We start from the raw sequence: 15,417 nt of genomic DNA on the forward strand, positions 1-15,417 counted from the left end.
ATAACCTTGTATCACCAATAAAATTCACATACCAGTTGAACGATCAACAAATTGATTTTCTGGATCTACGGATCTATGTTACTAAGAATAAACTGGGATACACTCTCTTCTCAAAACCTACTGATCGCAACACGATCTTACATGCCACTAGTTTCCATCCTCAGAGTTTGAAAAACTCATTACCTGTGGCACAGTTTGCCAGGGTAATACGCAACAACTCAGACCCAAAGAATGCGGAGACACAGTTATTGGATATGTCCGAGAAGTTCATGGAAAGAGGGTATTCTAAATACTCCATACAGACAGCACTGTCTATAGCAAAGGAGCCAGGGATGACCAGACCATCGACTATGGGGATAGGTGATAGATTTATCTTCCCTCAGACGCTGCATACTCAATCCCAGGACATGGCATCGGTTATACGAGCCAACTGGGGAACTCTGATGAAAGATTCCTCCCTTCCTATTCAATTCAAGCAACCCCCGGTAATGAGTTACAAAAGGGGTAAAAATCTGAGAGACTTTCTGGTACATACCGATCAATTTTCTCATACACAGAAACAGATATCCAATAAAAATGTAGGATGTGTACGGTGTCTAAACTGCATGGCCTGTAACAACATGATTCCAGGGAAAATATTCCCACATCCGAGAACTGGGAAAACATATAAAATTCGTCATAGGATTACGTGTACCACAACTCATGTGGTGTATCGGATCATATGTCAATGCGGTCTAAATTACATCGGAAAGACATCTAATGATCTTAGAGAACGGATGAGAGGACATCGATCAGCTATTCGATTAGCAATACTGAGTGGATCAGCCACCACTCCGGTTGCCAGACACTTTCTAGAGGCAGGACATTCTTTACCATCACTCCGCTTTATGGGCATTGATCACGTACCCCTATCCCCTCGGGGGGGGGCAATCGGGACACTCAACTTCTCAAAAGGGAAGCGTATTGGATTTATACATTGGGGACTTTATCCCCGCATGGACTCAATGAAAAAATCCGCTATACTGTTTCATTCCGAGACGGTGAATGTTATAGTTGCTCTGGTTACATTGTATACTCTGACCTGATTTGATTACATTATTTGTGTCGCTATTTGATGCTGCCTGCACTCTTCGTATTATGAATTTGTGCAAATTAACGTAAGAGAATTCTCTCCTCCATATTCTATTCCAGTTATGATCTCATGTACATTATCTTTTTCTATACAGCTTGTCTATACTTTCTGTGCTAACTTTTTAACATGCTTTCTGGTGAATTATTGGCCCTCCGGTATGGGAGGTAGAGGAACTTGGGGTCCGCATGCACACATATATCTGTATATTTTTCATTAGTATATTTTTTCCTTTTAGTTAGGACTTCAGCGGACTCAGGTCTCTATACCTGCCTTTGTCTTCCTGGGTACTGGCCTTGGCTTGTAAATAGTTCTGTATATATGTATATATTGTTTTTTTGTTCTATTACGTACTTATATATACCCCCACGGTGATTCATTACTTAAGCTCATCCACTGAGCAACACTCATTTTTAAATCTCCTCTTGCAGGGGTTAATAGTATCACACTCTGCTTTTGAATCTATTTACGTCACTGATGACGTCACAGAACCTCGATCTCATTTTTCACTCTCCAATCATGACACACTGCTGTATATTTAAATGTTGTTTGCACACCAGATGATTGTCTTGATAAAAGTCCGTTTGGACTGAAACGTCGACTTGATCTGTACACTTGGTACATATTTGCTGAATTAAAGCATTTATTTGAAAATTTACACAAGTCCTTTGAGTGCACTCTTTCGGGAATATATGGAGTGGCTGGAGCTGTTGCACCGAGGCACCGAACAAGACCGGTTAAATTGAGTGCGGGGCACTTGGAATCTATATATATATATATATATATATATATATAATAAATGTTTTTATATATATATATATATATATATATAAAATAAATGTTTTTATATATATATATAAATATATAATATATGTTTATATATATATATATATATATATATATAATATATGTTTTTATATATATATATAATATATGTTTTTATATATATATATAATATATGTTTTTATATATATATATAATATATGTTTTTATATATACAAAACTGTCCTGACTCTGGCACTCAACCTCCAATATTTACAATGCAACTTAACCCGGGTGCTTCCCAGCAATAAATAGACGAGAAAGGAGACAGGAGCACTCACTTGGATTTTCAAAAAAATGTATTTCAATAAATCACCTCCACATCAACGTTTCGACCCTTCAGGGTCTTTATCAAGATAATCATAGTGTCCAAAAATACCATTTATATACAGTGTCAATAAATAAGTAACTTACCCCATCTATGTAAACTGATTTCTATCCGATTCCGTGTTGGGTGTCAGTGCGCATGTGCAAAAACGTGGTCCGGTGCGTGATGACATAATCATAGTGCGCCCGGTAAACCCAACGTGCTGACGTGATAATTGTGCGTCTCGAAACAAAGTGTATCGTAGCCATAGCAACACCCACACCTCCGTGAATATATATATATATTTGTGGTCGTGGCCATATAGCCGTATATGAGATCATAACATATAATAACATATAATAACATAAATACCAATTAGTTGGAATTAGTCGGTTGTGGTGTGCCGAAACCGACAGAGCAGTAGGCCTGTAAAAAGTGGGCCCACCTTAGAGGGTGTTTGTAATAGAGGGAGTGGCGGGTGGGGTGACTCGCCAGACCATTGACGGTAATGTGAGAGTGGATTGGTAGCCCTTTTATAGGGAAACCAAGCCCCTCCCACAACTACAGGCCAAGCCTTTATATTTGTGGTCGTGGCCATATAGCCGTATATGAGATCATAACATATAATAACATATAATAACATAAATACCAATTAGTTGGAATTAGTCGGTTGTGGTGTGCCGAAACCGACAGAGCAGTAGGCCTGTAAAAAGTGGGCAAAAATAAATACCATAAGACATAATACGTTGACCAAACTTTATTTAGATAAGTCACAAAAAGCTAGTCTTAATTCTTTAACAGGATTGGGTATATAAAGAGTATAAGCGGAAGATTTCCAGCGTCCCATTGTTTTGATGATGTGTGGAGGTATGTGGTTAGCAGAGGCTGTGGATGCTGCCCCGATTCGGAAAGAATGACCTGAAAATTGACTAGGGTTCAAGCCGAGTCTAGTCAACAGCAATCTTACATAGAGCATAAACCTCGCTGTAGTTAGAACGTTACCGTGCAGTTCTAGCAAAGGTTGTAATGGTTGTTTGTGGAGTGATTGCAGATAATTGTCAACATTTTGTACCGGGCACCATTTGTTATGAGTAGGGTACAAAGGGATCGTGACGGTATGACCCATGGTGCTGGTTTTTGAGTGTTTGAGTATGAGTAGGTAATGGTCGTTATGTTTCTCTAAGTCCATGGTTCTTAAGTAATCAGTGGTCGTAATAGTCCTGGTTGTGAATTCGTTGGGACGGAGGAATCCATAAAAAGCTAGATATATGGCTGTCTTTATGACCGTGTTTGTCCTGGGCTCAAACGGGGAGGAATCTAACAAGTTGATTAGGGCATGAAATATATGGTTATCTATAGGTAGTCGTTTTGCTGGGACATGTGTGTCTAATTTTTTAATGCCTCTAAGAACTGTCTTGATTTGATATGATGACAAGAAACTAGTGGCTTTGGGTTGTTGAATAAGCATGTGGTGTTGAATTCCCGTGAGGTATAATTTAATAGTGTTGAATGATAGTTTTAGGTTGATGTGGCAAAAAGAAGTGAAACCCAAAATTGCTTCTATCGTAAACATGTCGTGAATGTGAAAATCCGTGATAAATTTCCTGAATATGTGAAATGCTCTGTCGTAAGTGTTTCTTGTATTTACAGAAAGTGCAAGGTGAGAAATGTGACGTGCATGATTTAACAAGGCTTTTAATCCATTATCATGTCTGTGAAAAGTGGGGCTGGTGTTGCCAGTCTGGAAGCGGTGGGCAGTGTCGAGAAGAATTCCTGAAAACGAAATCGAGACAAGTGATCAGCACTGATGTTTGTGCACCCTGGAACGTGAATACATGTTAGAAAGAATTGACAAGTGGCTGCTACCCATGTGAGTCGTCTCAAGAGCCTCATAATTACCAGTGATGATGACCGGCCTTTATTGACAATATGGCAAGTAGCCATGTTGTCAGAATAGCACCAAACCGTGTGACCGGACCACTGGTGGCCCCAGGTAACGGCTGCTGCCACGATGGGGTACAACTCAAATAAAGCAGAGGTCTCTGTGAATTTTGTGAGAGCTGTCACCTCCGTTGGCCACGGACCCCCAAGCCATTGGTCTCCCCATATGGCTGCGAAACCTGTGTTTGCTGCAGCGTCTGTCCATAGTGTAGGTGAAGTGTCTGAGTGAGGTGGTATAAACATGGCACGCCCGTTCCAAGAAGTGAGGAAAATTCTCCACATGTGCAAATCTGATGTTGCGTGGTTGTCCAATGAAATGTAAGATGTGTCTGAGGTAAATTGTGGAAATAGTGACAGCAAATGTGAAATAAATGATCTCCCTTGGGGAATGATTCTCATTGCAAAATTAAGCGATCCCAGCAATGATTGTAAATCTTTTTTTTTTTTGTGCAACGACCTTGCTGTAGGTAATGGTCAATGCTTGCCAGGATACGCTCAATTTTCTCATGAGGGAGGCTAGCCTGCATGTGTACTGTATCTAGTTGTATCCCCAGAAATTGCATCTGAGTGTCAGGCCCCAGGGTCTTATGTGGGGAGACTGGGATAGAAAGTGACTCAAATAATGCCAACATGTGTCTTAAACTTGTGGGTGGAAGTGTGTTGTTCTCAATTGTGAGGAAATCGTCTAAATAGTGAATCACTGAGGGACATTTGCATATATTGAGTAACAACCAACATAAGGCCTCTGCAAATGTGTCGAAAATATGCGGGCTGCTTTTAGAGCCAAAAGTGAGGCGAGTGAAAAAATAGTATAACCCTTCCCATTTAATGCCGTGAAGGTGCCAAAGTGTAGGGTGCATAGGAAGTAATTTGAAGGCGTTCACTACATCCGTTTTACTCAACCATGCCCCTGTGCCTGCTTTAATGATAGCCCCAATGGCATGGTCGATAGTGGCGTAATGCAGTGAAAACTCTTCCGATGGTATGAGGGAATTTAAGCTGGGGACTGTAGAGGAATGTGGTGCGGATAAATCAATGATTAGCCTGTGTTTAAGTGAGTTTTTCCCCGTGACAATCCCAATGGGATTGGTTCTCCAAGAAGTAAAAGGTGGTGAGTGGAAAGGACCCAGCAAAAACCCTTGGTCCACCTCAGTTGTGATAAGTTTATGTACCAGCTGTGGGTCATCTCGTGTGGAAAGTAAGTTGTCACATTCCAGTGTGCCTGTAGGTAAGTGTATCAACCCTGTGTGAAAACCCTCCGATAGACCTGTTATGAGGTAGTCACTAAAATGTCGTGATGGGTGTAGATGTAGTAAATCAGTGAATAAGCTGAGGTTCACGCATGTGAGATAGGGTTTAGGAAAAGCTTTATTTGGGCACATTGTCTTGGAATGAGCCCTAAAACAATGTGAACAGACATGCATTAGTCTACATGAACTAAACCCACAATTGCCAGCATTAAAATTGTTGCATACTTGGGATTTCCCTAAGAAGACAATATCTCTTCCTAGTTTGTCTTTTAAACCTTTATTTGACCTTGAGGGGATAGTAGTTGCTTGGTTTTGTTCTGCCTCAGCTGTATTAGGGCAGAAATTAGTGCTGTGGGTTGCTGATGAGCATACTGCACAAGTTGGGGGCTTGAGGCCTGCAAAGTGCCTACAGAATAGCTCCGTGTCCAATTTATTCCACTTAATGCTTAAATTGAACTGAGCCAGAGCTGCGGCCACCTTTGCAGAGAAGGAACGGTGGTAATCGTAGAACGCTGTACCACCGTATTTGTGCCCCAAATCCACCAACTTGTGCATGTACGCATCCAGCTCGGCTCTTTTCCCTGGGTATACAGTGCAATATACGTCCCTATAGATGCCAAAACCTAACACAAATTCTGGTATATTCAATTTTTTATTCAGGCGAGGGTCCCTAGCTTTAAGGACTACAGAAATGTCCCCACAAGCAAAGGTCCTGTTCTCAAGGACATCCTGGGAGGCAATAAGCAATGAAGCTAGGTTAACGTCCTTGCCTTCCAGAATGTCCTTTTTAAGGTGAGCTGGGACCATGTGTGAGGGATCTATAGATTCTATGTCCCCCGTGGCTGGTGGGGTATTACCGGGTAAGGTATCAGCAAGAGGCTGAGTGGCGACCGTTGTATTTGTAGTGGAGTGAGTAGCACTACCGGCCTCCAATATGTCCAGCCTGTCAGTGATTTTCCCCATGGATGTCATAAGGGACGTCATCATTGTATGAAATGCTGGTACTTGAGACCCGCTAGGGCCTTCCCCTGCCTCGGAGTTGTCAGTGGTAGTGTTCAGAAGCCTATACAACTCCGCCTTTCTAGCTGTAGCTGGGAAAGGGATGCAGCGTCTTCTTAGTTCAGCTGTAAGACGTGGTATGGTCCACGATCTAAGGGATGCCGGGCTATTCACGTCTGTACTTGGACCAGGGGTGGTAGGCCTAGCGGGTGTGCTAGGTGGTGACAGTTCTTCAGGAATAGCTGGCGTTAGTGACATAACTGAAATTGTAAATATATATAGTCAGTCGTATGAATTGTTTTGTGGTTGGGTACTGGTGGGCTAACAAAATACCAAGCGGTGAAACAATTAAGCTTTTTTGAAACGTGACAGATGAGGCCCTGCTAGTTGCCAAGCGGCTTGAGAGGCACTATCTATGCGTGGGCCCGAGGGGACGTTTGAGGCCACCGAACGTTGTGGCGGGGTGTTGGCCTCTCGGTGTCATTTAAAGCATAAGAAAGATTGGGAGTGACAGGTGAGGCCCTCTCTTTGCATTAATGCGAGGCGGCTAGCTATGATTTGGCCCGAGGGACGTATTACCTCCGAGTGTGAGGTTAGGGATGTTGGCCTCGCGGGACCAACTAGCCTAAGGATTAAGACCAGAAAATATTTATCTAATTGGGCCACCTAATCTAGGACCAGTACCCCTCAAATAATATTTTAGGAAATAGTGGGATCTGGCGTAGTACCTGAAGAGTGAGTCAGGCTTGACCTCTCAATTGCAGAGAAACTGTGATTTGTCGGTGGGTTAACCTGTGGGTATAAGATGATATATAAATATCTGAAACTGGGGTTGTGGTTAGGCCAGATCGTGGACCTTAGAACCAGAACCTACCCGATAACTTGCGGAGGAGATATAACCGAGAGAAACCGGCTTCTTGCTTGTAAAAGCTACCGTTCCGCTGACTAAGCCTAGGAGAGTAAATAATATTTTTTAACCTAATATTATATGTTATATGGCCATTACATAAAACATAACCAGTGACAATATTACCAACCTATAAATAAGGTATAAATGGTACCGACTCCGGTGCCCAATTCTTAATATAACTTCTGATAAAGAACCTGTGGGAAGACGTCAGAAATCATAATTCAGGTGTAGCATAATTTATGTATACATAATAAGAGAAAGAGAGGGAGAAAAAAAAAAAATAATAATAATTTGTGTGTAGTATCGTTATTGACCGGTAGGGGGCGAAATTCCACCTAAGAAGTGGGTGCCGGATCGTGTTAAAATTCCTAATTAACGTGTGAATTTTAAAATAGTGATACAGTACATATTTAAACCGTTTAGTTGAAAGCAGAAAATTTTAAGTGTGTAGCCGAATGCAGCGATATCGTTTTGCAGTTTAAAAGGACATGGATTATTTTACTGAGCGGCGGAGTGATTTACAAAGAAGTGCCGAAATGCGAAAGGGCTCCGCCGTGTAAGCTGTGAGTAAGAAGCAGTTTGCTTTACGGCGGGCCCCACTTACGGTTTTTCGGCGGCAGCGAGTACCGGAAAACTGTGCGGACAGCGGTGGCGGGAAAAGAGACCCTGGGGAGCCCGGACAACGCAGGAGAGCACCGAAAGAGGAGACCAGGAGACCAGGAGACCAGGAGACCGCGAGGAACAGGTAAGACGAAAATCCAAGATGGCGGTCAGAACCGGAAGTAACGTTTCTGACTCGCCAGACCATTGACGGTAATGTGAGAGTGGATTGGTAGCCCTTTTATAGGGAAACCAAGCCCCTCCCACAACTACAGGCCAAGCCTTTATATATATGAAACATGGGGGGATTGTTGCACTCACCTGAACATGCTTAAATGGGGTGCTGCTGGGGGTCATATTATACAATAAACAATACACAAGATCCAGCGCACTCTCCTATCTACTAAACAGCAACTTCAATGTTGACAGATTTTATTCGTTTTTAAAAGTTTTTTTAAAAACACCTAATCTAGGCAATCTTGTGTATTGTTTATTGTATAATATGGCCCCCAGCAGCACCCCATTCAAGCATGTTCAGGTGAGTGCAACCATCCCCCCATGTTTCATGTTACAAGTGTTGATACATTTAAAACTACTGTCCTACTTGTACTTACAGCCCTATAACTTGCACAAAAAAAAAGCTAAGATCATGTTAATATTGGGTATTTCTAAACTCAGGACAAAATTTAGAAACTATTTAGCACGGGTGTTTTTTGGTGGTTGTAGATGCGTACCAGATTTTGGGGGTCAAAGTTAGAAAAAGTGTGTTTTTTACATTTTTTTCATCATAGTTTATAATTTTTGTAATAGTAAATTAAATGATATGATGAAAATAATGGTATCTTTAGAAAAAAAAAATTAATGGTGAGAACAACTGTATATAATATGTGTGATTAGAGTAAATGAGTAAGAGGAAATTACAGCTAAACACAAACACCTCAGAAATGTAAAAACAGTCCTGGTCCTTAACAGTAAGAAAATTGAAAAACAGCCTGGTCACTAAAGGGTTAATAGACTCTACTGACTATTTTCCTGGAATTTCGATAAGAAGAATGCAGCATTTGGCTGTGCATGCCTAGTTCCAACTAGTTTGCTTTTCTATGAGCTAGGATGCTGGCATTGGCAAAAGAGTAGCTGGAGACTGCAGTGGAGGAGTCCAGCACTGGAAACAAGGTTAGTAAACTTTATTTAATGTCATTTTACCACACAAATGGGGTATTTTGAACCATAGGTTCCCTTTAAATGCTGGGTTGTTTAGGGCTAGTTTTTAAAGCAGCCTCTCATGGCTGCATCTGTTGTTCTTTTAACCCCCGTCCCAATTCCTCTACATTTTATTATCCCCCTAGTCCCCCCCAAATTCTTCTAGGTTCCCCATCTATGGATTATTTTAGTGGTGTCTTACTGTACTTTTTTCGGAAAGGACACATGTAGGCAACGCAAGAAAAAGGAGGAAAGGTGAGTAGGAAAAGAAGAGGAAGTTATTAGAAAAAGGTGACAGTGCAGCTTTAAACCTAGACCCACTCAGCTGGCCACTCGCACTAAGCATGAGTGTTGTGTCTGTTATTTTGGAGAATGGGGTGGAATGGTGACAGATTCGTTGGACCTGTATGCTGAATATTGAATCTATATGGCCTGTGAGCCAAATGTTTCTTTGTAAACTGGAGCACCTATAGGTATTGATTCCTGCATGCTATACCTCTGGCCGCCCCTTGTTCGACCCTAGGTATATCAAACACCCACGATCTGCTGAGTGGAGCCCCCCAGACCACGTTGCTAAGTTCTGCAGGATGTGGCTCCGTAAACCTTTAGAAAAAGAAGTGAGAGCTAAATTAAGAGCAGAATTACCACAAATTATTATCCCAGACAAGGTGGCTGTTACCCCAGAATTTGGACAGCCACCTTGTGGCAGGAAAAGATCCCTGTAAGGGTTTGGAACAAGGCTTGAAAGCAACCCAGGATAAAATGATGGATATGGCGGGACCGCTTATCCAGATATTCAGTATCGCAGATGAGGCTTTGGCAGGTGGCACTTTGGACGCACATATGGCGCGAGAATGGGCACAGAGGGCACTATGCCTACTGGGCAACGCCAATGTTGCCATGTCAACTTAAAGATGGAAAGCCGCCTTATACAAAATAGATTCAAAGCTTGCCAAATTAGGCACTAAAGAGCTTGGCCCTGAGGCACAAGGTATGCTATTTGGAGACAAATTTATTAAAGAATTAAGTAAACACGTGGCTGTGTTTACTACGCTTACAAAAGTGCAATCTTCCTTACACAAGGTATTTAGGACCCAGCGTTTTTCTGGGAGAGCCAGTCATTACAGAGGCCGGACGGCTGGCAGAGCTGCTACCTTCAGACCACTGGAACCCGGGCAATACCAGTTTCCACCACAAGCACTTCTTCCCCTCTCGTAGATCCATTAGAGGACGTGGATCTGCTTCCCTCCGCAGTCGCACTCCTACAGGTAATGGACTCTCATTTTTCTCATGTACCTATTGCAGGCCGATTAATCAATTTTTCCCAACAGTGGTCCCGACTCACGCAGGATCCGTGGATCCTTCAGACCGTGTCCGGTCCCACCTAGAATTTACAGAGGACCCAGTTCAAATGTCCTTGCCTACCCCCCTCAGGATGTCTCAAATAGATGACACGTCCCTTCAAGTCGAACTCGACTACCTAGTCACCAAGGGTGCCATCGAACGATCCCTCACCCCACGAGGTTTCGTGAGCAACATGTTTCTAGTCAAGAAAAAGTCGGGAGAATTCCGACCAATCATCAATCTAAGAGAACTGAACAAATTCATCAAATACAGACGCTTCAAGATGGAAGGCATCCATCTATTATGAGACCTCCTCTGCGAGGGAGATTGGTTCTCCCGCTTTTGACCTCAAAGATGCATACCTCACGGTACCAACCACGCCAGAACACTGCACCTTCCTCCAATTCAATTGGCGCCAAACACTATGGCAGTTCACCTGTCTCTCCTTCGGACTGTGCTCCGCACCATGGTGTTTCACCAAACTAATGAAACCGGTGATGGCACTACTCCGTTCACAAGGGATTCGGTCCATCATATACTTGGACGATATCCTCCTTATGGCTCAAGAGGAAGATAATTGATTATTATGTGTGTATAAAGATGCCTTCTTGTCACGGTGGTACTAACTAAGGATGTGAGCTGAGAGAAGATTACTTTCTTTAAAAAAAAAAAAAGATGCATCATAGAAAATTTTACCTAACAGTAGTTGCTGCATTTCCCACCCTAGGGTTACTCGAGTCAATAAGTTTTCCCATTTTTTTGTGGTAAAATTAGGTGCCTCGGCTTATATTCGGGTCGGCTTATACACGAGTATATACGGTATTCCTCCATAATAACATTTTCCTTCTCTGAGAGTTGATAGACACTACTTTTTGGTGGCATAGCAGAAAGTAAATCTATTGCACAGTTCTACGGATTATGGGGAGGTAATCTTTCTGCCTCTTTCTTTTTAAATACTTCCCATTAGTTAACATATTGCAGAGGTATGGAAGTAGACAAAGGAGCAGCTGTTGGTACATTTATAGTGACTACGTGGAGGCGTAAGGTATTTAGGACACCTTTTTCCCCATTAAATGATTTCTGGCCTCTCCCAATCGATAACAGGGTTATGTTTAGCCAACCAGGAGAAACCCTCAGAGAACTTAGGGTTATGTTTAGCCAACCAGGAGAAACTTCCTCAGAGAAGTGGTGGGATGTCACGTTCTCTGAGGAAGTAGGGCTATTCCTTACGAAATGCGTCAGACAGTCTAAAGTAAGCTCACTGAGCCACAGCCAGCCAAGGTATCAGCGGAGTAGAACTCATACATTAACTTGATCCCTGGCATCTTATCGGCATCTCCTGACGAAACAGTACTGTTCCCGTGAGGCTCGAGGTGGAACGCACTGTGGCACGCACGCCATCCTCACCAGCAGTCAGGATTTGGATGCTAACAACAGAAGTGAAATCTACATCCATCTGCACCTGTGTACAAGGCTATTTGGTATTCTGTACCTGCAACAGACTGGTATTGTGACTGTGAACTGTGATTTTTGTTGAGCAAGTTTGTTGCCATCTGACTATTTTATCTTTTATCTTCTATTCTTCACCCTATTAGAAGTATAATAATTGGCAAGAGGTGACAGTTACTCTGGGGTATTTATTTTCCAGTGTTTATGACACCTATGCCATACAGATATTTTCTTACATTTGCACTTCCTATATTAAGCATTTAAGATATTTATGTGTGTGCTTACCATATTTCTATCTACTTAAACACACAAGTGTGTCATTTTAGATGAAATCTTATTGTACTTATTTTTATCATTCTATCTATTAATAAGCTCCTGGATATCTGTTACTATTTTTACAGTACCATACACTCTATGTATATTGTTTTATAGGTTTTTGGTGAATCCCTATAACTTTCCAGTTACAGAGCTTTTCCTACACGGTCTTAATCCCTCTTCCTTCTGCATATTCTATACGGAGATAGCAGATTTTTATTTCTAGCAATGGGACATACCTGCTCGCGGCGAGATGTAAGCAAGGGTCACGGCTATGAAAGACGCATAACATTTTGTTAAAAACACAGAAGGATAATTAGACTGGAATACTGGTAATTTTGTAATTCTAAATCGTTTTTGCTTTTTTTTTTAATGGCAAAAAAGTAATCCCAACCTACTAAGGAACTCTAACCGTGATAATAAGATTGTTCCTTTAACAAAAACACATGATCTTAAGTGCTGCTATAGAAAGGAAAATTAATAACAGATCACAAAGGCAGCTTTTATTTAATGAATACTTTTTCATAATGAAATACTGTTGGGGTTTTTTCAGGTCAATTGTTTATTTTAAGTTTTACCATAATTAAGTTGTCAAAAAATTCAGAACATTTTAGAACTGTTTCAATAATGAGTATAAGCAGTAGGGGGAGCTGTCTGTACAAACATCTCACAGTGTGCTCTGCCTGGTATACACATGACTTGATAATGTATCTTGATATGATCCTTCTGCATCCCAGGAGCTATTGATCTTTATTTATGCTGATACAGGCTTGCAATATCTACCAGGCAAAGCTTACAAATTGATCTCTAGATATATTTTCAGGAAGTGCAAGGGTTTTACTGAAAGACATATGTAATGAACGAATGCCGGATTATGTAACCAAGAAGGTGAAATAATGCAGTGTGCTAAGAGAGACTTATTGCAGAAATCATATGCAATGTAATCTATGTATTTTCACATCAAGCAAACTAATATTTCCATGTAATAAACAAAATAATGTATGTTGGAATTCATATATCTTGATGGGATGTATAACGACAGGGTATCACGTCCAAGTAATGTAAGAAAAACTGTTTTTATTGGAAGAAATAAAGAGTCACAGAAATCTATATATAAAAAAGTTCATTGTGCAAAACAAAAAACATTAAAAATGGCAAACTTTGGCTATGTTTTGGTTTCACCTTAATGCTTTCTGTTTAAGTGCACTATATATATTACATACAATATTTATTTGCTTTCTTCCAATACCCTATATGTATATAATGCAACAATAACCGGGTTATTTACTAAAGTGAGAATTCAAAAATTATTTCAAATTTAAGATCAAAATTAGTCAAATCTAAAGTGTTGCTGATTTAGAGATTTTTTTTATTTGTGGCTTAAATTTGAAATTCACTTTGAATTCTCACTAGCCCTGCTAGTATGTAAAAATATGAAGAAAATGGAAGAAAAAAAAAAACCAAAGAAACACATTTTCACTGTTTAATATATTATAATAATGTCTAGTTCTGCAATACTAGTACGATTGATGAAAAATAACTCAAAATATAGATTTACTGATGAGTATTGGTTTCTTTATTTCCTGATATGTCAAGGATTAAAATTTTTGGAAGATATACAAATATTGCAAAAAGTGAACTACGATTTAAAACCATTAAACAAAAGTGTTTATTTCTAGAAAGCAGACCCTGCACGGTATTTAAGAGCATTTTAACACTTTTACAGGGTTATTCACTTAAGTGAGAATTTAAAGTGAATTTCAAAAGCAAAGGAGCCAAACTGGAAGAATAATTGACAAAGATAATTTTCCCAGTTCGACTCTATTGAGCTTAATTTTGAAATTCAATTTGAATTCTCACTTGACTGAATACCCCTATTAATTTATCACTAGCCACTGTTATAGCAGGTACTCTATTGGAGTCTGAATGTAGTACTTCCAATGCACTCACTTCAGCATGTTTTACAGTAAAACAATTCTCCCTATAAATGTTTGCTAGCTGTTTGGATTACACACAATGTATTAATGAACTAAACAAGTCATTAAAACAGTACATCTAGTGTAACGGAGCCTCTGTACTTAAGCTGAGGACTCGGGGACACTTCAGAACCAGTTGCCAAAGCTGGCCCTGGGGACTCTGGGAACATTCTCTCCTGGACAAGGCTACAGTGGTTATAGCTATTTCCCTCTTGATGCCTTCTCCCTGTAGAGCAACAGTGATTATGGCCTTTTCCCCACAAACATTAGTAGAGACTCAATGTAGGGAGGAAAATGAACACACTTTATTGAACACAGCACTCTATATATTCAGTTCAAATGTGGATTCCCCCTCCAGGGGGTGGTCCATACAACACAATACAACACAATCCAATCCCCTCCACTCTGTTTTGGCTGGTAAGTGTTAATTAGATCAGTTAACATGATCTGTCCAGTCACATATAAGGCTTGCATTTAATTTTTTTCACATTGAAATTTGCCAGATTGGTTATGTTGCCTTTGAGAGCGTATGGTAGCCCAGGAATGAGAATTACCCCCATGATGGCATACCATTTGCAAAAGTAGACAACCCGAGGAATTGCAAGTGGGGTATGTCCAGTCTTTCTTAGTAGCCACTTAGTCACAAACACTGGCCAAATATTCGTTTTTTGCTTTTTTCACTAAATGGCTACTAAAAAAGACTAAACATACCCCACTTTCAATACCTTGGCTTGTCTACTTTTTTAAATGCTATGCCATTATGGGGGTAATTCTCATTCCTGGGCTACCACACCGTCTCAAAGGTAACATTACTAATCTGGAAAATTTAAATTTTAAAATGTAATGTTCTTTATTTGACCCTGTAACTTTCCAAAACACCATAAAACCTGTTAATGGGGGATACTGTTGTACTCGTGAGACATCGCTGATTACAAATATGTGCATTTTTTTGCAGTAAAACCTAACAGTATTATGACATTCACAGTTAAAATGTCAGACGGAAATGCTAATTTAAAAATAAATCTTATTTTCTCACATTTTTTTTTTATTTTATTCATAATAAATTATGTTCCATATATGAATAGTTAATGATATATTAAAGCCCTGTTTCTCCTGAACAAAATGATATATAATAAGTGTGGGTGCATATAATATGAAAGAGGGGAACTACGGGT

The 15,417-nt window shown here is 40.4% G+C and overlaps 1 pseudogene; it reads right to left on the bottom strand.

Annotated features, from left to right (window-relative positions):
• Positions 1–3,536: 3,536 nt before the first annotated feature.
• Positions 3,537–11,034, bottom strand: LOC134566133 (uncharacterized; annotated as a pseudogene).
• Positions 11,035–15,417: the final 4,383 nt, after the last annotated feature.

This window comes from Pelobates fuscus, chromosome 6 (assembly GCF_036172605.1).
Source record: "Pelobates fuscus isolate aPelFus1 chromosome 6, aPelFus1.pri, whole genome shotgun sequence".
In the NCBI taxonomy this organism is placed as follows: domain Eukaryota; kingdom Metazoa; phylum Chordata; class Amphibia; order Anura; family Pelobatidae; genus Pelobates; species Pelobates fuscus.